Consider the following 15,936-nt stretch of genomic DNA (forward strand, 5'->3'; position numbering starts at 1 on the left):
CAGAGCAGAGAAATCACAGTTTGACAGATGCCGTGGAAAATGAGTCTTTGAGATAAAAATGGTCACTTTCTCTTTGCTGCGTTTCTTTGTGTTGAGTTTTCAGAGCTCGTCCCTGGGGGTCTGTAAGGCCTCCCTCCTGCTCTGCTCTAATAACTGAGCTCATCTCTGGTGTCCTGGGTTCTAGCAGGAGGTAGGTCCAGCAGTACTTCTCTCTCCTGCCCTCCTGGCATGTGTTTCTTACTGTTTCACAAAGGCATTTCTCCTGGTAATTCTCTGCCAGGAGAAAACACGGGTCTGTTTTCTATACATGGCAGACTTTTCTGTTGCCCTTAAACCTGTGATGATGATGGGGCCAAGCTGAGTCCATCTACTTGTCTACTTGTTGTGTGTTCAGGTTGGGAGACAAGTAATTCTAAGCAACAGGAGAGGAAAATGGGCACCTGGGTCTCATAACTAGACACCCTTTGGGAGCCCCACCGTGGATGGCTGTAACCACCAACTGTGAACAGCCCTATCAGATTTGCCCTGGTGTTGACTCAAGAAAATTGAGCAATTTCCCTGAAGACTGACCAGCCCCCATGAGTGGTAGACAGTATCTACACTGTCACTAAATCAGCTTCCAGCTCCCTCCATGACTGCAGAGCCTGGAGTTGTGGCCATCACCCAGCAATGATGTTTCACCTCATGAAGGGCAGTGACAGCTGAAGATCATCTTTGGTTTTTTTTTTTGGTTTTTGGGTCACACCTGGCTGCACTCAGGGGTTACCCTGGCAGGCTCGGGGTACCATATGGGATGCCAGGATTCGAATCACCGTCCTTCTGCATGCAAGGCAAATGGCCTACCTCCATGCTATCTCTACTACCCTGAAGATCATCTTAATGACAAGCTCGTGACAAAGGCAGTATCCCTGGGCCAGACCAGAGCCAGACCCCACATCAATAGATGGTTCCAGAAACCTTGCTTATGCCCTGGTTGTTTTGGTTTAGTTTTTTGCTCTGACAATATCCATGATATTTTGTTTTGGTTTTTGGGCCATACTTGGCTGTGCTCAGGGGTTACTTCTTTTTTTGTTTGTTTTGTTTTGTTTTTGGGTCACACCTGGCAGTTCTTAGGGGTTACTCCTGGCTATACGCTCAGAAATCGCCACTGTCAGGCTCCGAGGACCATAAGGGATGTCAGGATTCGAACCATTGTCCTTCTACATGCAAGGCAAACACACTACCTCCATGCTATCTCTCTGGCCCCAGGGGTTACTTCTGGCTCTGCACTCAGAAATTGCTCCTAACAGGCTTGGGGGATCAAATGGAATGCAGGAAATTGAACCCACGACTGTCCTGAGTCATCTGCATGCAAGGCAAACAAAACACCCTACCACTGTGCTACCATCACTCTGGCACCATGAGGTTTCAAATTGGTTCTCAGGTTTCTTCTGGCGAATTCCTTTGGCCAATGGACTTTACAGTGCAGCTACAGAGGGTCTTAGTTTTGTTTTGTTTTGTTTTGTTCTGTTTGGGGGCCACACTCGGCGGTGCCCAGGGGTTACTCCTGGCTCTCTGCTCAGAAATCGCTCCTGGCAGGCATGGGGGATGAAATGGGATGCCAGGATTCCAACCACTGTTGGTCCTGGGCTGGCTGCTTGTAAGGCAAACGCCCTACTGCCGTGCTATCTCTCCAGCCCCTACAGTGGGTCTTAGACACTCAGAGAGATGAAGTGTGTTTAGAGGTGGGTGGAGGACACCCTTGTGACAGTGACTGGTGACTCAGGACATGGGGCAAAATAAAGACACTGATTGGCCGGAAATGGACTATTTCCTTAAAGATTGAAGGTATGTGAAGACTTTGATCCCGTGTTCAGGAAGCAGTGGAGAGGCGCAGGAGGGAGGGAAGAGAACAGGAAAGAGGGAGGGAGGGCAGGAGGGCACTACAAGAGGCTTTTTCCTGGGGCCTAGGGATCCCTGTCATGGGTAGCCACTGTATCCATCATTGTTCTGAAACTTTTTATTTTTTTATTTATTTTTTTATTTTTGGCCACACCTGATGGCACTCCTGGCTCTGAACTCAGAAATTATTCCTAGCAGGCTTAAGGGACCTTATGGGATATTGGGGACCAAACCTAGGTCAACCACCTACAACCTACAAGGCAAATGTCCTTCCAGCTGTGCTATCACTCCAGCCCTCTAAGCTTTAAGTCTTAACCAGCCATTAATCTGGTGCCTCCCAACACCAGCTATTTTGCCAGGCCTGGGTTGCTCTGGATTTACCCACAGGGCATGTGCCTTCACCCCTGTCTTCATGAGTAGACACACGAGAACCCTGGGATGATCCTCGGGTCTACCTGCTCTCATGCCTTCGTCCTTCCTGTCCCCCTGTCTCTCTTCTCCACATTCCCGTACTGTCTGCACCCGTATTTCAGGCTGTGCTGGAAAGCATTTCCTCACTGGACTCTCTGCCCACTTCCTGCAGATGTTGCCCCTCGGGGTAACTGATCCTACCCTCCCTGCCCACACTCTCCTGTCCCTGCACTCCTGGTCCTACTCACGACCCCATCGTGGTCCTGATGGCTCGTGTGGACCCCACGAGTGGGCATTTGCTGTGAACAAGGCCAAGGGCTCTTGGGACTCCTGCAGTTAGTCCTCAGGACGGGGAGGAGAAAAATTAGTGTGGCCCACTCCTTAGCCCCCCAACTCTGTGCAAGAGGAGACAAGCTGAGAAGCTGTTTGAAATGTGAATCAGCCTCTCTCACTACTCACCAGCAACAAAACTAGGACCGAAGCCAGTTCGACCCAGTTTTTTACGTCCACGTGTGTGTGTATGTGTGTTTGTCATTTATTTGTGTGGGTGTGTGAATATATAACCATGGATATGTGTATTATCTGTACATAGACATGTGCATATGCATTATCTACCTATGTGTTGATGTTTGGATGGGGCATGTACATGTGTATACCTACCTAAGTACATGCATAGGCATTGCCTGTCTGTGTATACATTAGTTTGTGTGTCCATAGACATCTCGACACGTGTGACTTTTGTGCATCCGTGTAGAGACAGTGATACGGTGAGGACATGCTCTCAGATTTGAAAGACATGGTTCAGAGCAGTGGGGACCTCCTGGCCAACCCCCTGCACTCTGCTATCCTAGGCTTCCTGGATCTTTCCCCAGGAAGCAGACATGTGCACATACAAAAGCAGACACATCTCTCCAGCTCCCTTCTGCTTGCTCTTTGGTTTTCCAGGCCTGGATGTTGATTAGAGGAGAATACTTAACAGACATTTCTGCTGAGATCCAGCCTCGTGCCGGAGGTTCGAACACAGAGCACACAGCCTTCTCCCAAGTTCATGGCTCCACCTATCTCTGTCGCCCCTCTCAGGCTGGTGGACTGGGAGGTGACGATTGCCAGGGAAATGGGTGCATGCCTCTTTGCCAGCCCATTACGAAGCCCCGTGGTGGCGTCCAGCCAGCAGCATCTTTATTTGGCAGCCATCAGGCAAGCACTGGCTGCTCAACACCGTGAAGGTTGCTCTGGCTGTGGGATACACTGGTCTGACCCAAGCTGGCTCAGCCTCATTTGTCTCATCTCCAGGTTCTGGGATGTCCCCAGAAGCGGTATTGATGCCAGCAGATGCCGGGAGGAAGCTCTTCACCTGACAGTGTCCCTCACTGCCTCAATCCTGGTTTTGCTGGTCCCCGCTGGCAGGGACAGGCTGAGCTGCTGTTTGATCTTGGTGGCTTTGTCTGCTCCCTGATCTTCCTTGGGGCTTGTTCCACATCAATATCCTGAGTGCTTCCTTCTCTCTATAGTGCCTAAATAATAGGCCCTTGTGGGAACATCCCTTCATTGAAGTAATTGGTCTCCTTTTGTCAAACTCTTCCGGATCTTTCTCCCACTTGTGCTGGGATAAGCCTGGCTGCAGAGATCTCTTTCCTGGGGCATTATTCTGTGCACTTCCAAGTAGAGAAGAAACATCCTGGAACAGAAATTTTGGGGTTAGCAAGAAGTGGATTTGTTGTGTGGGCAGGGCAGACTGGCTTGTCTTCCAAGCGAATGCTTGTGTTTATCGACTTATTTGGAATTTCAGGGACACCCCATGGTTCATCATCCACCAGTATTGAGACCCTGAGTCTACATTTCGCTCACCCCACAATTGTTTCATATTTGCTACCCGATAGCTTGGCCTGGCCTGGGTCTCCTCTTCCCGACTCATGTTCCTGATATATTCATGAAATTAGCCTTTGTCTGGAAGATTTATGTCTCAGAAACTTCCCGCTTTGTCATTTGTCTCTTGTTTATGGTGTTTTTTCCCCCCACAGGCAGAAAGTTTTTATTTCCATGTAATCAGATTTATCGGTTTTGTTGTCGTTTTTTTTTTTCCCCTTCCCTTCGGTGGCCTCTGGGGTTTGAGTCAGCCTCAGACCGGCCACCCCCACGCCCGGATGAGAACATTCTCTGTACACACGTGGGAAGTTTCAGGGAGCGAGTGAGGGGGTGAGGGGCAGGGCCCAGAGAGCAGGTGCTGCATCGGGCCTCGTCTTGGCCTAGTTCTCTCCATGTGCGGGTAACACCATATCCCAGCTGGTCTAGGGGCTCTTGCAGAGACACAGTACACATGTGCAAATGCAAACACAAACACACACACACACAAACACACACACACACACACACACACACACACACACACACACACACACACACACACACCTGTGTTGAGTTCCTCCAGGCTTTTCCTGTGCCTCTATGTCTCTTCCCCAGCCCCTCTCCTCCACCACCCCTGCTCCCTGCTCTGGCTTCAATGACAGCTTGACTGTGCATGGTGCCAGGCCCCATTTGCTCTCCCTGGAGAGCTGCCTGCAGCCTTCCTGGGGTGAGGACACCACTCCTCTCTTCTGAGGCCCCTCCAGCACCCAGGCACCTCTGAGCATCTGGAAGCTTCTCTTCTTTCCATGGCCGTGGGTGGAGCTGGGTGTTCTGGGCTCTGCCCCGAGCATGTCCCGCATCTGTGCTGGTCCTGAGACAGACTGTGGCCTCCAGCTGTGAGAGCATGACCCTCCCCCTTTGTCTGTGAACTTGTGCTCTTTGGGTTCCCCTATGAGGGCACTCCAGGTGGGGGACCCTCTCCGCCCCCCTATGGGTGGTAGCCAGCCCAGGCAGTTCCCTGACTGTTAGGGAGAAATCAAGAGGTTTCAGACAGAGGATCTGTCATCAAAGTGAAATAAAAGTCCCCAGGACTTCATAGAAAAGGGGGAGGACTTGAAGCCACATGTTTTCTAGCGGATGAGCCCCTCTCCCCTCAGCACTACCCATCTCTAACTTCCATGGCATCTGCCTCTGCTCACATTTGCTAAACTCTGAGTTAGTTGCCATAGTTCTTAACAGTTTAGAAATGTTCGGTATTGAGTGTCTGGGTCTGTGGCTCTTCGCATGCTGGAAATCCTGGGTTCATTCCCTGCACCAGAAAACAAAGACAAAATAGAAAAACACAGCATGAACTCCTTTGCCCACCTCCCCAGCCCCTGAAAGGACAGCTATAACCGAACCATCACTCTGGGAGAAATATTGTAATGAGGGTCTCCCCATGAGGCAGAGTGGAGAACCAGGCCGGTTTCACACTGCTCGCCTTTCTCGGGGCCTCTCTGTTTTGTTCCCCCACTCTTGGAGTGTCCCCTTGGTCCACTTCTCTTTAGCCTTGCTCCTTTGTCATTCTAGCAGTGGGACATGCAGCGATGTGTGCAAAGCACTCAGTTTCCTCCTGCCACCGTCTGTTGGATGAGTGGCCCCATCATGCAGGTATTGATTGCTCTTTATAGTGTATCAGATCCGATGTTCCTTACCATGAATCTACCAGGCCAGAAGGGGCTGGGAGCAAGGTCAAGGGCAGAGAGAAGGATGTGGGTTTTTTATTTTTTTGGTTTTGGGGTCATACCTGGGAGCCCCCAGGGTTTACTTCTGGCTCTGCACTCAGAAATCGCTCCTGGCAAGCTTGGGGGACCATATGGGATGCTAGAATTCGAACCACCATCCATCTGCATGCAAGGCAAATGCACTACTGCTGTGCTATCTCTCTGGCCCTGAGAAGGATGTGTTTAAGGGAAGAGTGGCCCAGGACCGGGAGGATCATGGCGTCTCTAGTTGCTAGGAACAAGGGTGGCAGGGACTGTGGATGACGACCTGAAGCCTGTGTCCTGCTCACCTCTCTGTGGGCCTGCTTTTCTGTTTGCCTCATGAATGAGTCTCTTTGAGCCACTCGACCTTGGTTCTGTCTCTCATGGTCATGATGTTCAGATTCCCACAGTCTCTGGAGCCAGGGTGGGGAGGGGGATAACCAAGGGGCCTTCCCAAGTCTCCAGGACAGGTAGCAGGGGAGGGTGGTAAGGGAGGAATCGCAGAGGCAGAAATGTGGGGGTCCCCAGTTAGGTACCTTGGGACCTCCAGGGTGAGCTGAGCACAGAGAAGGTCTTGGAAAGCTGCCCTGCTTCCCCAGCCCCCACCCTGAGAAAAGAAATCTGTGTACCGCCTGACTCGCCTCCAGGTAACAAAACAGGTTTTCAAACTATGTGATAAAGGCTCTTTGCTGTTTCTTCTTGGCAGCAATCCCAGTGGAAGCAAAAAACTGCCCTGGCACCACCCGAACCCAGGCCCAAGGGGTTAATTTAAGAGAGGGGGGATAAAACCTGGGTGCCTGCATTCCTATGGTGGGCTACTAGAATGTTCTGTGGCTTAAACACTCAACCCTCATGCTACTACTCCGGCTCTCCTCAACCTGCTGCCTCTACTTAAGGATATTGTTTGTCTCCATCATATCCCCCAAGAGCTGCCCTTCCGCAGGATGATGTTCCCTTTAGGCTCAGATGAGTTTTCATCCCTTCAGTTAGCTCTTCTCTCCTTCTAGAAGAAACATTTTTTCCCTGCCCCACACCCAGAAATCTCGCTGTATTCCAAAGTGTTTTGAAAACAGAATGTGCGGTGGGAGAAGTCCTGGTTGGTGCAGATCGGATCTCCCTGTTCCCCAGTGCAACAGTCTCCCCTTTGTATGAAACATCTGAGAACCGAAGTTCTAAATAACATTTTTATATTCCCTGTTGATAGCCATCCTTTCTTTAGAGACAACAGTGGAGTGTCTGCCCCCATCCTGCGCTCAGGACTGGCTCTTGTATCCAAGAGAAGAGAGGTGGCCTGCAGCGAGTGGTGGTGTTATCAGGATGAAGGATGGGAGAGATTGTAGGGCAATGGGCCAGGGCAAAGGTGCCCAATTCTCTGGCTTGACCATGGGCTGAGCGGCTGAGCTAGCCAGCCCGAGAGAAGCCAAATGGGCAGACAGACCAAAATAGCCACTTACCCACTCCTTCCTGGAAGCACACCAGGCTGCCTTGGAGGTCTAAGAAGACCTAATTTGGTCAAGAAGTGCAGCCTTGTGCACAATAGGAGGTAGGTAAGTGGTAGCTCGGGCCAGGGGCCTGCCTGGAAAGTCATGGTGATGGCCATCAAAGACCCTGGCACAGGAGTACTTGTGAAGCGCTTTCTTGATTCCAACCCACAGTTTGATTCGTCCTTTGGCTCCAAAGAAAAAGAATCAGTTGCGCCCCCGATCTGGGACAAGCCCCTGTAACACAGAGCCAGTTTGGCAACGGCAGACTTGGGCTTTTCTCCCTACTGAGACCTCTTTCCCCGGCGGCCATTGCCTACGTAGTGAGGGTTCCATGGTAAAATTCGGCTTCCTCCTCGTGGTGTGGATATTGCTGGGTTCCTTTCAAGGCCCCCTTTTCTCAGCCGATGGACAGATTCCCCCTGCAGCATTCTCTAGGGTGCAGCCTCATGTTTCCAAAGCAGCCTGGGGCTCCTGTTTCTATCCCTTTGGGTTGGGGACCCAGTGCTTATAACCCACATTTAGGCAATATTGACAAAGTGTTTTTTGGGTTCTTACCAGGGTGCTTGGGGCTCTCTTGAGTCTTTTTTGGGATTTTCCTAGCACCCTTGGACTCGGGGTGCTGTTTTTCTGGTGGAAGAAGCGAAGGTGTCTATCGTTGCCACATCCTTGCCCTAAACGCTGGGCCAGCTCTGGTTTATTTTTGTGTGTGTTTTATTTTGTCTCATTAAACAGTTCTTTCTCCTACTTCATCATCGTTCCTTTCTCCCTCTGCTCCTGCATCGGCTATCGAGAGTGTGGGGGAGGGATGAAGCTTGGTCCTTTTGGTTTAAAAAAAGAACTACAAATGCTTTTGGCCCTGACATCTTTGGACAGTCATGTTTCCCCTGGGGGTGCGTCACCTACTGGGAACCCCCTTTGTTCTCAGTTCTGAGTCACGGGGCTGTGTTCATTTCTTAGGGGTGAAACGGGCTTGGCCTGGGGTTTCCGTGGTCACTGCCTCCTCCGCTCTCCAAATCAGGCTCCTCCCAAGATCCCCTGTGCCCTAGGAAGGTTCTGGAAATGCAAAGGGCTGCTCCTAAACCCTCTTTTGGGCAGAGGAAGTGGTGCGACCTTGACCTTCACGCCGTTTCTGAAGAAATGTCCACAAAGGAAGCTGAGACCCATGGTTCTGTTGGCTGCCTGGTCTGGCTCTCTGGGCCAGTGTCCTTTGTGTGTAAGTATGCATGTGTTTGTACACATGTGCACACGTTTTGTGCACTGTTCATATGTGTACATGCGTGCACGTGTGTATGTGTGTGTGTCAGAGCCAGCCCTTCCTATGTATTCATGCTCCTGAGGCACAGCCCAAGCTCATGTGCATGTTACCCAGTCCCCTGGCACTTGAGAAACAGCTGGGAATGCTCTGAGCATTGCCCGGAGGGAAACTCAGAGTGGGCGGGTTTGGTTGTTCTCACAGAGTGCTAAGAGGTGATGTCTGCAGTGCCTAAGAGTCGCCTGAATGGAATGACTGTGCGTCCCTCTGCTGGCATCGGAGGGAGAGTCCCAGAGTGCTAAATCCCAGGCTCCAGCTTCCCGCTCCTTAGCCTGGTACAGCATCCCTATGCCTACATGCGAAGGATGTGGATAGTCTGTACTCCCGATTTTAGAAGTGACCTTGCTCCCTGCACCAGGGAAAAAAACTCTGAGTCTGGTGGCTTCAACATGCCAGCTGCCTCCCACCGGGGCTGGTACCCAGAGACCAGAAAACTTTGATCAGGCCTTCTAGAGCTGAGAAAATGCCGCCCCTCGTCTTGCTGTTGCCAGCTGTCAGCCCGGTTCCTTCTGTTTCCCAGGCAGCAGCAGTGCCCACTGTGTCAAGGCATGCAGCATGAATGTCTCCATTATCAAGGGAGGTACACTCCAGATGCGTCTTTTGGCTTTCCTGGTGTAGTGCCTAATTTTCCTCCCAAGAAATATTTCAGCCAGAAGGCCCGTTGGAGAAGTCAATCATAACCCCTGAGTAGATTACTGGCTATATTTCTGACATGGCTGTGATATTATATTCCTCTTTTCCTTTTATTTGATTTTTTCTCCTTTGCTAACTACAGAAATTCGGCCTTAGTTATCCTGCAGTCATAAAGAAATTTCAGTACCTTCTCCCTAGCCCTTCTCCCTAGCCTGGGGAGTGCTAGGAGGCTTGGCACGTCCCCAGCCATCCCCCTTTTTCTCCCTTGGACTTCAGACCTTCCCTGGACGCCAGTCTAGGTGGATTCTATAAGGGTCAACAGGCTTTCCCCCTACTTCTCCCTACACTAATGGGAATGTGCTTTGGGAGGAGGGCGGGCCGTTCTAGCACTGGTTTATGTTGGGACAGTCACTGGAAATTTTTTCTCCTTGTTTTCCTATTGATAGTATTGTATGTATATATTTTATATATCCATAACATCCATCTTGTATTGTGACCTTGATACTGCCCTACAAATCTCATTTCTAATATTTTACTGCCTCAATCCCAACCCTTATTTCCCCCCATCTTCCCATGTAGGTGCAGCTCATGACATGAAGCTCACCACATAGAATGATAAGTGCAGTTAGAGAAATAACTACACTGAAAACTATCATAACAATGTGAATGAATGACGGAAAAAGAAAGCCTATCTCGAGTCCAGGTGTGGGTGGGGTGGGGAGTAGGTAGATCCGGGAAATTGGTGGTGGGAATCCTGTACTGGTGAAGGGGGGTGTTCTTTACATGACTGTAATCATACAACTACAATTATATTTGTAATCATGGTGTTTAAATAAAGATAATTTATAAAAAAAAAAAAAAGAAATTTTAGTACCAAAAAAAGCTGCTAGAAGTTCCCTGCTGGCTAAATATATTTGCAACTTAAAGTCCAAGCTCTCTTTCTGTCAGCCTATTTGCTTCCAAAGTCCAAGTCAAAACTTAGCATCTTCAAGACATTGGTCTTCTCTCCTTGCCTTTGAGTACCACAGCAGAATGATTTCGCCTCAGGGACTTTCCCTGTCACTTTGAATACCCGCTTACAAACAGGTTTGGCCAGTGTAGAATTAGGCTATTTTACTAGGTATAATTCTGTACCCCTTTCATAAGTTTTATCTCTTTCTATTACCAGATCATAGAAAGTGGGTCTTAGCCCTAGCTAGAATACCATTCCCTCAGGTTAAGGATATTTGTTATTAGGAAGAAAACCAGGATTCCTGCTATCCCTTAATTTACATCAGTAATGACTCCTAAGGCCAGGAACTACTTTTATATGTAAGAAATTAGCCTTCCTTTTAACCTCTGACTCCTAACTGAAACCTATTCTATTCTAAGGTTACAAACCACCTAAAGCTATGTGTATTTGTTCTAAAATCAAACAATGTACATTGATAGCTCCTGTACTTTGAAAGAAACAAATGTTGGTACTCCTTTTATGATATGATTCTCTCTTTACCCTTTATATACTGCCATGCCTGAAGATTATATTTATCGTACTCCTGCCAGAAATGTGTTGACCCCACATAGACTGCGTGTGGTATCATTATTTCATATTTTATATTCGGCCGCTCGTGTACTTGTTTTCCTCTCGTGGAAGTACTATGACTCACGAGAATTGCTGAGACGCAACACGTCCGCAGCACCACTGAGCCTTGATTCAGAGCACGAGTCAGCCTCTCGATGGGAGCCTCAACAGGTTATGAGGGTTTCGTGGTTCCTTCTTTCCGGACACAGCCGAGACAATGTCCAGTGACCACAGCCAGTGGTGGACAGTCCCAGCTGCACCACAGACAGGGGCAAAGGGAGGGAAGGCCGGGCCCTGATAGCTCTTAGATTTCCTCATGCAGGGAGATGGCAGCTGGGAGGGAGATGTCCATCTGTGATGAGCAGTGATGAACCCCGAGACATCGAGGACCTTGTCACCCAAATTGGCCATTGGTAGAGAAAGCTCAGTGACAAGTTCATTGGCCAGTTACAGTTTTCTTGAGAATCTGTTCTTAGTCAGTGGGTGAGTCTTCTACCCTAAATTCAATTTGGAGAAGGGGCTGTTGATGGCTCACGGCTCAGGGGGGTCACTCCTGGCAGTGTTCAGAGGACCAGGGGAGTACCAGTAATCAAGTCAGGGCTGGCACATACAGGGCAAGTGTCTTCCTTGTGATGTCACCACCTCTGGATTTGCTTCTGACATCTGGCCCACGGGCATATGAACATTGGGCCACCCATGCACTTTGTTTGCTGTGTCTCTGCTGTCCCCACTTGGACAGTACCCAGGGAGTACATGGAGCTGGCGTTGGAGACAGAGGCAGAGGAGGGACTAGCAGTCCTTGAAGAAGGACATTGACTTTGGCTGCATCACAGGACATTTCACTTCTACTTTATAAAGTAGATGTGTGTGTGTTAAAAGTTAAAAAGTTAAAAAGTGGGGCCGGGCGGTGGCGCTCGAGGTAAGGTGCCTGCCTTACCTGCGCTAGCCTAGGAGACGGACCGCGGTTCGATCCCCCGGCGTCCCATATGGTCCCCCAAGCCAGGAGCGACTTCTGAGCGCATAGCCAGGAGTAACCCCTGAGCGTCACCGGGTGTGGCCCAAAAACCAAAAAAAAAAAAAAAAAAAAAAGTTAAAAAGTTAAAAGTTAAAAGTTAAAAAGACACATGTGACTGGCGAGGTAGGTCAGAGAGGGCTGAGGCTCCCGCCTTGCCCTCATCTGACTCCACTCTTCCATCCCCAGCATCGCACATGGTCCCCTGAGCACAGAGCCAGAAATAAGTTCTGAGCATTGTCAGGTGTGGCCCTATCCCATCCCTCAAAGGTAAATAAGTGAAGTAAAACAAATAGAAATAAAATAATTTTATAAAAATAAAATCAATAGAATCTTTTAGATAGCCGTTTTTTGTTTGTTTGTTTGTTTGTTTTTGGGCCACTCAGGGGTTACTCCTGGCTATGCGCTCAGAAGTCACTCCTGGCTTGGGGGACCATATGGGACGCTGGGGGATCGAACCGAGGTCCGTTCTAGGCAAGCGCTGGGAAGGCAGACACTTTACCTCTAGCGTCCCACGCCAGCCTCAATAGAATCTTTTTTTTTTCATTTTTTTTTATTTAAACATCTTGATTACATAAATGATTGTGATTAGGTTTCAGTCATGTAAAGAACATCCCCCTTCACCAGTGCAACATTCCCACTCAATAGAATCTTTTAAGGCCGGTAGGGCTGAAGAGATGGTGAGTGCGGGGTTGGGATACTGCTTGCATGCGTTTCTTGCATGGGTTTGATATCCAGCATCCCCTATGTTTTCCCGAACCTGCCAAGAGTGATTTCTGAGCGCAGAAACAGAAGCATCTCCAGGTGTGGCCCCCAAATCAAAGAAACAAAAAAAGCGGATCCTAGTGTGTGTGTGGTGAGGGCAGGGGGCAGTTCAGCCTTGTCTTGCTCAGTTCCAGAACAATCTGACCATGTTCTAATCAGACCTTTCTTCTCCAGCCTGCTCTCCCCCAAGCTGCTCCTCTGCACCCACTGTCCCACTTTCCAGCCCCTCCTTCACAGCAGACAGTCGGGGACCTCTCTGTCCACTCTACCACATGGAAGCTGCAACCTTCGACCTCCCAGTTCCCCATTCAACCCCCTCCTCTCACCCTCCTCTCTCCTGCCTTCTGTCCAATCCCTGTCAGCTCCACCTCTGCCAGCTTGTGCCAAAACTCACCGCACCTGGTCTCTCTTTGTGCAATTGAATGTTTAGCCTGCCACCACCTGTCCGTGGGGCCAGAATTGGTGTTTGTCCCCAGATAGGGGCTGCATATGAAAAGCCGGGAATCGTGAGGGGTTGTGTTTCGTTAGCGTCTTCTACTGAGCTGTCTATACTGCCAGCCCAATGAAACAAGCCAAATCAAACAGGTCCCTGTTCTGTGTCATTGCGAGGCTGGACAGGTGACCAGTGATGACTGCGCACCCTAGCTGACTGTCACACAGATCTGGCAAATCTAGGGCAGTAGTGTCAGTTTAATGGGGCCCGCCAAACTTCCTGCAGTCAAGTATCCACCCTGTAGGCTGTCTGACCTCCAGGAAACACCAGCATCCCTGTCTTTTTTTTTTTTTTTTTCTTGGTTTTTGGGTCATACCTGTCTATGTGCTCAGAAATCACTCCTGGTTTGGGGGACTATATGGAATGCAGGGGATCGAACCCAGGTCTGTCCTGGGTCAGCGGTTAGCAGAGCAAACGTCCTACCGCTGTGCTATCTCCAAGGCGATGGGGTGGGCCTAGGGGTGTGGCTACAAAAGCCCTCAGCGCCTGGTATTCTCAGGCTGTTTCCCATCCATGTACTAATCAGGCCCGACCCTGTTTAGCTTCGAAGATCAGGTGAGGTCAGGCGCATTCAGGGTGGTATGGCTGTAGACAAGCATACCTGTCTTTATGTGAATTTTGATACAGAAAACATGGATCCTGGTTGTCAGGGATCCTCCTGGGTTCCTGTGCGGATCCACTCCAACCTAGTGGATCAGTCTTTCTGCAGAAATCCAACGCCGAATGTCAAGTGGAAAAAACGCTGATCATGAAAGTTGTGTAAGACTCCATCGAGGGTCGTTTCCAGTGCCTATATTTTGGAGTACACGTCTTAATTTCGAATGCAAACATTTGGAAGTTTCCAATAACACAGGCCTATTACAAAGCTGGCATTGATGATCCCGATCCTGATGAGAACCGTCTTCAAAGGCCGGTGGAATTAGGTTTCAGCACATTTTCCTTTCTGTCCAGTCATGTTGAACGTGGTCATTGTTAGGAAGCAGAAAGTCCACGAGGCATCCCTTTATCTCCCCAGCAAACATTCTGAAGAGTCGGGAGTTTGCTGGACATAAAAGGAAGCTTTCTCTCCAGCTGAAGCTTGCCAAACAAATCGTGACTTCTGAAAGTCAAACCCACAGGAAAAAAATAACTCCAACCTAAGAAGCTTGCAGCTGGTAGAAAATAAACATCAACTTTATGTCTTTTTTAGAACGTTAAAGACGCAGGTGAGAAATGAATCCTCCATGATAAGAAATAAGGGCTCAGTAAGGTAGAAGAAAAGAGAGAAAGAGAAAGAAGGAAAGGAAGAAAGAAAGAGAGAGAGAGAGAGAGAGAGAGAGAGAGAGAGAGAGAGAGAGAGAGAGAGAGAGAGAGAGAAGAAAAAAAGAAAGAAAATATCCAGCAGTTTGGGGAACTATGCAAGTTCAAACTGTTTCTTCTTTCATTTTTTTGGGGGGGTTCACTGCCCATAGCCACAAATATGTATATTATTTCCTTCTTGCCCACAATTTACTCAGAATCATCTTTCTAATATACCGGGGAATCCCAAATAAAACTCTTATTTTCCTAAAAACAGTCAAGTTTTTTTTAAACCCTCACCACTCAGGGATTCATGTCAAGAATGTACAAGAATGAATCAGATGGTTACCGTGGAGGTCTCTGATGTCCACCTTGACTCATTTTGTCCCCAGATTCGTGCCAGATACAGCTGACTGCGGGAGTCACTGATGTTGTCCAAAGCTCCTTCCCGAGGCCTGGGACAGGCGGAACCAAATATTTTATATCAATCATGGAATTCAGCCATGCTGTGGGAGTCCTTTGGTCATCTCCCTGGAGCTACTTCCTGGCTCACCATGAGATGATGCTTGGGCCCATCTGTGCTGGGAGGCTCTGTATGATGCTTGGAAGGTACACAGTGCAGAGGTCTGCAGCCCTCTGAAACGCCACCACAGAATTCTGAACCCATTTCGGAGACCTGAAAGCGATTCTGCAATGTTAAGCACCGTGATTTACATCAGGATTGGTTACTGCTCGGGTCTCATACATGCAGAGTTCCAACACCACACACTCCAAGTTCTACCAGTGCCCCCCATTGTCCTTTGTCCCCTACCTCACCTACCCTGGTCCGCCACCATGATAAACTCGGTTCTGTGAACCAGGCATGCTTCCTAACTAACTACTTTGAGCTTGGTTGTTATTCAAGTGGGTCAGAAGGCCCAACAGCCCACTCCAGAACTGGCCAGAAAAGTCTCAGCTCGTGGCGCGACCCCAGCCTAGTGAGGCAAACCCAACACTGCCTGTTGCTTTCCCCTTCTTCCATCGATTCTTTCCTTTTTCTGTGAGTGCCACTCACACTGGCACCTTCTGTCCTGGGATTGCTCTGAGTCATGCTGGAGGCGCCCAGCCCACAGGTACTTAGCACCACCTCCGTGGCAGCTGTTACCATGCTTTGTAGAAATGCAGAACACGTTGAATTCCAGTGTTGAGCCTCCTCGGAATGAACTCTGACCATTCAAGTGTTTGGTTACTAGATAATGGGTTTTGTCCGTGTGTTCACTTGGAAACAAATCAGCTCGAACACTGCAGGGGTTCTTGACGCTAGTTCTTGTACGTTTTCTACAAGTAATTTCTGCTCACTACCAAGACCCTTCTTGTCTTCAGAGAAAGCTGCTATGTCCGGTTGGGTATCAAGATGCATAGTGGACTTGGTTGCCTTGCCAGGGAAGGAAGCAAATGATTCCATTGTACTTTTATTTTTTATTTTAATGAATGAATGAATGGATTTATTTATTTTGGGTTTTGGGGCCACACCCTG

General features: G+C 49.1%; 2 protein-coding genes and 1 pseudogene across 2 annotated transcripts in view; 2 read left to right on the forward strand and 1 right to left on the reverse strand.

Moving 5' to 3' along the window:
- KDSR (3-ketodihydrosphingosine reductase) overlaps positions 1-15,936 on the forward strand; it is a 425,889-nt gene that overhangs the window by 108,128 nt on the left and 301,825 nt on the right. The window lies entirely within an intron of this gene.
- BCL2 (BCL2 apoptosis regulator) overlaps positions 1-15,936 on the forward strand; it is a 164,137-nt gene that overhangs the window by 44,289 nt on the left and 103,912 nt on the right. The window lies entirely within an intron of this gene.
- Positions 13,617-13,735, reverse strand: LOC126021359 (uncharacterized; annotated as a pseudogene).

Source organism: Suncus etruscus, chromosome 10, assembly GCF_024139225.1.
Source record: "Suncus etruscus isolate mSunEtr1 chromosome 10, mSunEtr1.pri.cur, whole genome shotgun sequence".
Classification (NCBI taxonomy): Eukaryota; Metazoa; Chordata; class Mammalia; order Eulipotyphla; family Soricidae; genus Suncus; species Suncus etruscus.